The 8334-nt window shown below is 33.3% G+C and overlaps 1 non-coding gene across 1 annotated transcript; it reads left to right on the forward strand.

The window, feature by feature from the left end:
• Window positions 1-296: 296 nt before the first annotated feature.
• Window positions 297-460, forward strand: LOC118022582. Its single transcript, XR_004682514.1, has one exon. It is a non-coding gene; the product is annotated as a U1 spliceosomal RNA (small nuclear RNA).
• The last annotated feature ends 7874 nt before the right edge of the window (window positions 461-8334 follow it).

Raw genomic sequence — 8334 nt, forward strand, 5'->3', positions numbered from 1 at the left:
TCTATCCACCTGGTTTCCAGGTTGGAAAAAAAAAAAATCTCCCTAGATAATTGGTAACCATGAGCTATATCAGACATGCTTTTGAAGTTGGAATTTATGCCCTCCTCACTGGTACAGAATGCCCAAGTTGAGAAACTATCATAATCAGTCCTTGATACCGATACTCCTGGTGTACTCAGAAAAGCAAATGCAAAGAACTCTTCAGAGGCAAGTTTTCCACTAGGACTGAACAGAATCCATACATAAACTCCTCAGGTAAAATTGTTCATGCTGTGATGTTAAAAAGCACATGAGCAATACTTACCTGGCAGGGGAGATACAATGATCACGAAAGTGGTTTTCCCAGAGCAAGGCTTATCCATTGTGCTCCGGATGTGCTGATCCCTGCTATTTCCCCAAATGTGGGAAACTCAACTGAATAATTTGTGGTAGTGGGGGAGTGTGTTTGCACTTTCCCATGAAATTAAAAAAAAAAAAAAAAAGCACATGAGCAAAAATCAGCATTCCCAACAAAGGGTCAATTTAGAGTCATAAGGGTTTCAAAAAAAAAAAAAAAGAAAGAAAGACAAGAAAAACCTTGCAGAGTATAAAATATATGACATATATATATATATATATATATATATATATATATACTTTACATTTTTGTAATATAGAATATGAACTTTCTAAATCTCCTGAGAGTAAAGAATTTTTTATAACTTAGAACTCAATGAAATAAAAATTCATTTTTTTTAATTGAAGAAGTTTTTAATGTTTCATTTGGAACCCAAAGGAATCAAAGCCAAAATCACCAAATGTGTCCTATTTAACTAAAACCCAGCATCAATCTTCATTCTCTGCAGTTCTCATTCAGCTTGGTCTCTGCTCCAGGCCCCTCACACATTTCCCCCAACCTGCAGTCTGGACTGTCCTTTTCTGGACTGGATGTGGTGCCTTCAAGACAGTGAAAGTTGAACTACTTCATTGGTTAAGTCTTTCATGTCTTTTTTTTTTTAGAAGAAGAAAATCCAAAAAGTTAACAAAATCTGCAAGGGTGTCAAAGAACTGGTCCTAGATTCACAAAATTTAGAAACACAGCAAATCTATAACTTTTAAAGTTCTCTCTGGCCAACTTTTGTTCATCAAACATGGCATTGTAGTTGGGTTTGCCAAATATCAGGGCAGAAGTAGACTTAGGTAGTAAATCTTTCTGCTTGGAAGGAATGTGATTAGAGAAAATCTTGGTCTTAGTCTTGCCAGAATAAATGTCCATCTTTTTTATTATTTTTGTTTTTTTGTCTTTCTTGCCTTGATTCTGAACCTATTTAAATGCCACCATCTGGCGCCTGAGTGGCTCAGTCCTTAGGCGTCTGCCTTCGCCTCTGGTCATGATCCCAGGCTCTGGGATCGAGTTCCGCATTGGGCTCCCTGCTCAGCGGGAGGCCTGCTTCTCCCTTTCCCTCTCCCCCTGCTTGTGTTCCCTCTCTCACTGTGTCTCTCTGTGTCAAATAAATAAAGTCGTTAAAAAAAAAAAATCTCTCTCTTCCTCTCCCTCTCCCTCTATCCCTCCTGTTCCCCCTCTCCAATCAATCAATCAAGAAAAAAAAAATGCCACCATCTGCTTTCTCCTTTTACGTCTGGACTGCTAAGGGCTTCTAGAGAAATTCACAGCACTGTACCAATAGCTTCTGCATTTTCATGGTTTCCAACCTCTAGTGACTTACTATAGCTCCATCTGCCAAACTTTTATTCACTTCTCATATTCTTTTTTCCATGTCCCTCAGAACATTAATCCATATGTTTTCTCCATATTTGAGCTCAAGATTGCATACTGTAACATTTTGCAAATTGCCTGACTTTGTATTTTATAAGAATTATACAAACAAAACACAGCAAAAAATGTCTGGGAATAAATTCATATATTTGCATTTTCTTTGTGAAAAAGTTTTCAAATGGCATGGATTTTCCCCTAGGGCCAATTTCTTTCAATATCATAAAAGCTGCTAAGAAATTAGAAATGAAAAATGATGTAGGCTTATGTCACTGCTTTCATATTAATAAATAATGAGTACAGAAATTTGCAAATTATATTAAAATTGGAACTATAAGCATTCAAAAACATTACTGTAAGTTGAAATAAACAGATGGGAGGTTTCACTGATACTAAACTTTTACTCTAACCCTATTTTGTAATCTTACCAATGATACTTAACCAGACATTGCTATTTTAGCTAAACAGTTTTAGTTTATTTCTGTATTATTTTCCTCTATTTTCTTTATAGGAGTCCTTTACTCTGTATCCATGCTCCACACACACACACACATGCACACACACACACATTTTTTTTTTCTCTTTATGATGTCTATTCACTGAAGAACAGGGCAATAATAAGGAAGTCGGCCTTAATACACGAAAGTCTGTTCTGCTCTTACCAGTTGGTTCAGACACTGTGAATATCTGTCATAACCTAGATTTTAAAACTACCAGGATCAATATCCATAACATCCCTGTGGCACCAAGTGTATCCATCTGTAAAGCAAGCTTGCAAAGAACCAGCAACAACGTCCAGATAATAAAACTGTCCATTCAGCAACCTTCTCAGGGAAGAAAAACCAGTAACTTCTATTATTCGATCTATAATTGCTCAGGTTTCTATAGTAAAAGAAAGCAACTAGAAGGATGTCTGAATGGATGACTCTATCTCTGATGTCAGCTACAGAAGTAAAAACTAAAACTGAGCCAAAGGGTGCCTCTTGCTAATATTTCCTTCTTCTCCAGAAACCCATGAAAATCCTAAGTATTTTTCTGGGCTCTTTCTACCATAAACAATTCCCTATTCCCTCTCTATATTTTTGCACTTATGAGAAAATAGAGGTGAGGAAATGTCTATTGCCCTTTCAATGGAGAATTCATTGTCTTTTGCAAATATATCCCTAGTTCTTATAGTTCTATTTCTTTCAACATTATAAACCAGATACATTTCTTTTTTTTTTTTTTAATTTTTTTTAAATATTTTATTTATTTATTTGACAGAGAGAGAGCGAGAGCAGGAACACAAGCAGGGGGAGTGGGAAAGGGAGAAGCAGGCTTCCCGCCGAGCAGGGAGCTTGATGCGGGGCTCGATCCCAGGACTCTGGGATCATGACCTGAGTCAAAGGCAGACGCTTAATGACTGAGCCACCCAGGCACCCCAGATACATTTCTTTTATAGTTCTTTAGCTTCTATTTTTTTTCAAGAAAGTTATCTGAAGTCATTACTTAAATGCAGCAAGGTATAGGATCTAAAATTATTACACATATTTACTCTCATGAATAAATAAATTAAAAAAAATAAAAAAAAATCTTTTAAAATTATTACACATATTTACACATGACATTTTCTTTTATGTGTGTGCTGACATTTTATTTTTATAATTGATCAATATGTTGTATTGTTTTAACCATTTAGAGTATGTTCAAAATAGGGCCTATGTCTTAAAAATATCTTGAATCTACTCAATAGATATTTATTGTATTGAGTTGATTTTGATTTTGTTAATCAACTATTTTGTGATAAAGTCATCAAATTAATCCTGAAGGATCTTTTCAATTATAACTATTAGATATTAATACAGATTATTAATGGCATTCTTAATTTTTATTTATCCCTATCAAATCTTCTTATACTCATGATATTTGTTACGATGTGACTATTTCATTAATATAAAAAAGTTCAGGAATCATATAGTTTCTTGCTGGAAGAGCACTGAGAGATGGTGATAAAACTACTGTTCATAAAGAAACTAAAACAAGGAACTAATTAGTTAATGACAAAATTCAGTTTTCTGATATTTTACCAAATGCTCTTTTCATATACATCATTACTTAAAGCTTAGATTTTGTTATCTTCTTTACTCCACAACTGCCACCATATATATATATGTGTGTTTATAATAAAAGTAACATTTCAGTAAAATATCATCTTTTGTTGTAATGAGTCCAAATAGATTTTTTTAGACTTCCAATTAAGTTAATCAAGTATTCATTTATCACCTAATAACACTAGTTGTTTAATGTGTCTCAAGTTACCCATAAAGAACCTATCAGATGAGCATAAAGGATCCAGTTCATTGTCTAAAGTATGTTTTCAAGGTTTGACATTGTTATCAGCTCTGAACTGTGGGCTAAATTTTATACAATGCCTAATTTTGGAGAGAACCAGCCTGTATATTTTTTAAAAATGTATTTAAATTCAATTAATTAACATATAGTGTATCATTAGTTCAGTTATTCATCCGTTGAATCAGCCTATTTCTAAGGGCAAGCTTTCATATTGCTCTGCTACAATTCTTAACCTCAGTGATCTTCATTGCTTGCAGATGAGTTAAATGTATTCATTGCCCTCCTCTTAAAGGCTATTCCTCTCTTTTGACAGTATCTTTGAGAAGCTTATTGTCATCTGCATATATAAGTTATCTAGTTCAGCAGCGTTTCTTTACAAAGATCAATACTCTAATAATGTTGAACTCTTTGTTGATCTTTTCTTCTACACAATGTGGAATAGTAAGAAATCTTTCCTCTATGAGTTTAAAATGGGATTTTTAATCCTGACTGGCCCTAAACTAGCTCTATGTGCTTGAAGGTAATTTACCTCAAGTTTTTGTAAAATGAGGAATTTAACACTAGCTAGGTATTATCAAAGGCCATTCATCAGTTAGTTTTCCTAGGCCGTAAGAAAAGAAAAAATTCACAAAACTTGATTAGCTGATAAGAAAAAAATGATACAAATGTAATTTTGCTTTAACTGATCTTTCAATATCTCTTTGTTGAATGAGGTTATATTCATGTTTTCCAATATCCAGGGATAATTTGGGAATTTTGTTTGCCTCTTTAACTTGGTGGTCAATGTCCCATAACATACTGTGCTCAACAATGAAAGAAAACTCATTGATAAAAGTTTAGTTCATGCTACTATCTAAATTTGCATTTCCATGGTGAAGACTAACTCATAATCTAAGCATTCTTTAGCATTGCCAGAGCTCTATGAAATGATCATGTTGGAAGCTGTTTTAAGGACCCAATGGCTGGTGTGAAATAGTTCTTTATTGAATATGTCCTTGATATTTGATAGTATCTTTGCTTTATTCTCTTTAAGGACTGGCTAGGATATACAAAACAATTTCAGATATAGTCATCTGATACTGTGTTGGAACACAGTAAATTTCTGCAAAATAAAAATGTCTACTCTCACATACATGTTCTTTCATAGACATAGCACTAGTATATAAAGGTGACTGTCATCAAAATAGACATTAAATAAGAAATTCAAGTTTAAGGTCTGAAAAGCTGATGAAATATCTACTCAGGAAAATGATTGATAAAGTAATATGTAACATTACTCTTATGTGGACCAGAGAATTTTATTGTTAATCTCAATTTACATCTGAACATAGTGGCAGAATATTAGGACTTAAGAGAAAAAATAAATATTAAATTAAAAAATATGGAAAATAAAACAGTATTGGTCATTTATTTTGGCTGACATTCAAACAACTTAATGTAATCTTAAACAGTGTTTTGAATAAAAATGTAAAACTATGCGGGCACCTGGGTGGCTCAGTTGGTTAAGCGACTGCCTTCGGCTCAGGTCATGATCCTGGAGTCCTGGGATCGAGTCCCGCATTGGGCTCCCTGCTTGGCAGGGAGTCTGCTTCTCCCTCTGACCCTCCTCCCTCTCATGTTCTCTGTCTCTCATTCTCTCTCTCTCAAATAAATAAATAAAATCTTTAAAAAAAAATGTAAAACTATGTTGATTATTGTGTTGATGTCAGTTTCCATTAGAAGCACCTGGGGATCTTTAAGGTTGGTTTTAGGATTTAAGAAATATTATTTTATAAATAGATGCTCACTTTGAAGAATGAGACTGATGTTAGGAGAGATAGAAATAAATAGACATAGAGAGTAAGAAAGACAAAGAGAAGTTATATTAAAGGAATTCAACCATAAATGGACTGTATTTGTCAATATCTCCTTAGTTAAAAAATGTTTATTCTAAAATAAGGGCATTTTTTTAAAGAATAGAAATACAATGTAAGCAATAAATTGTTTCTCAAATACACTTACAGATCATATTATGTAAGTAGTTTATAAAATCATCGCTTCTCAGCCTTTTGACTAAGATCAAGTGTAAAATAATATATATATGGTAAATAGAGCAATCAATAATAGAAAATTAAGTAGAAAATAAACCATAATAGTCAGTTAATAGCTAATAAAATTCACAACCTATTCACTCAAAACTATCAAACATCTACCTGCGACATGTTTAGGAAATGATTTTAGTAATCCAATATTTCTACAATAAATTTGCTGTTCATCATGTCTTATTCATATTAATAATAGAGAAGAACATACAGAGCTCTGGGTTTTGCATTCATTATACATCCCATCCCATGAGGATAGGAAACATTTTTGGCAATATAATTCATGATCATTTCACTTTTTTCTGTTCTCAAAGTCACTTGGCCTATACAAATAGAGCTTATTATAACTTTTTTAAAAAAATATTTATTTATTTATTTGAGAAGGGAGGGAGAGGCAGAGAGAGAGAATCTTCAAGTAGACTCCCTGTCGAACATGGATCCTGAATGATGTGGGGCTTGATCCCAGGACCCCTGAGACCATGACCTGAGCTAAAACCACGAGTGGATCACTTAACTAACAGAGCCACCCAGGTCCACCAAAGCTTATTATATCTTGCTTGAATGGTGATTGCAAGAATATATACCCCCGGTTCATGTCTTTGGAGTTCAACTGTATTCGATTATGCTGTATTATCTGAATCTTTGTTGCCCTTATATACTCATTATTCTACATGTGTCACAAGAAATGGTTCAAAATTCCATTTGATAAGTTATTTTGATAGCTTACACACACACATATACATACACACACACCAGAAAATTTTGTGTATTATTTAAATGGAAACAAATTGAAATATTATCTATACTATTATCTATAGAATGACCTTTTTTCACTGTGCATTTTGTAACACATACTAAACCTAATCATTATGAAATAACTTTTTCATAAAAATAAATATTATTAAATTGTTATAGTAAAATTAATCTGTTATCTATTCTTACCACAGTTTTTTTTAATATTTTATTTATTTATTTGAGAGAGAGAGAGCAAGAGAGTGAGTGAGCACAAGTGGGAGGTAAGGGGCAGAAGGGCAGAGGGGCAGAGGGAGAGGGAGAAACAGGCTCCCCGCTGAGCAGGGAGCCCAATGCAGGGCTCGATTCCAGGACCCTGGGATCATGACCTGAGCCGAAGGCAGACACTTAATCAACTGAGCCACCCAGATGCCCCCCAATCTTTCTTTTAAATAGAAAAGACAGCAAGAAAGATCAGCTACATAGTACTTGGTATTCCATATCAAATTATTTTTCACTGAAGTAGACACAAAATAAGGGGAACAAAGAAGAAATATACACTCTCAGTGTTTTATATTGTCCTACTTTATGAAAAAACAGAATAAACATTCACTAAGTGCCTACCCCTATTTCATTGCCTCATTTAATCCTCAGGACAACAGCCTGATGCTGATGATAGCCTTAGTTCAAGGAATGGGGTGGTGGTTAAGCCATTGGGAAAATAAACAACATATGCAAATTATCTAGCTGTAGAGAAACAGACATACAATATAAAACTGGAATATTACCTGACTCAGAAGTCCCAGATTTTTTTTTATTATATTGTAGCATAATCTCAAAAAAAAAAAAAAAGAAATGAAGAAAGAAAGAAAAGCAGCTGTAATGTGAGAATTATTTTAATCTAGTATTTTAAGAAAAAATGCTCTTTAGTATCTGATTATTTTATATGATTTTCTACTACTAGAAATATATCCTATATTTAATATATTCTGTATTTAAAAGCAGAAAAACTCTTACTGATGTATTTTATTTTAACATAAATAAAGTATTGGCACTTAAGATAAAAATGTGGCAATTTCATTATATTTAGAAACAGAACATATGTAACAGTGCCTGACCTCCAGTATATTAGAGTCATGGAGATCTTAATGAAACTTAATTCTGGCATTTATTGGATATGAGACTTTGGCCAAGTTAATTAACTGCACTGAGTCATAATTTTCTCACCTGTAAAATGGGGTTAATAAAGACAATTTCCTAAAGCTACAGAGTCAATGACTTAATACATACAAAGCTCCTAGCATATCAATTTTTCTTATCATTGTTACTGTTATTAGCAGAAGGAATAAAAAAGCTTTAAAGCTACATGTATATGCAGTTAATATGCAAACATATAATTATTTCAGTGTAAATAAGATACAATTAATTAAAAGTCTG

This window comes from Mirounga leonina, unplaced genomic scaffold (genome assembly GCF_011800145.1).
Source record: "Mirounga leonina isolate KUSES-001 unplaced genomic scaffold, KU_Mleo_1.0 Mir_176, whole genome shotgun sequence".
NCBI lineage: Eukaryota > Metazoa > Chordata > Mammalia > Carnivora > Phocidae > Mirounga > Mirounga leonina.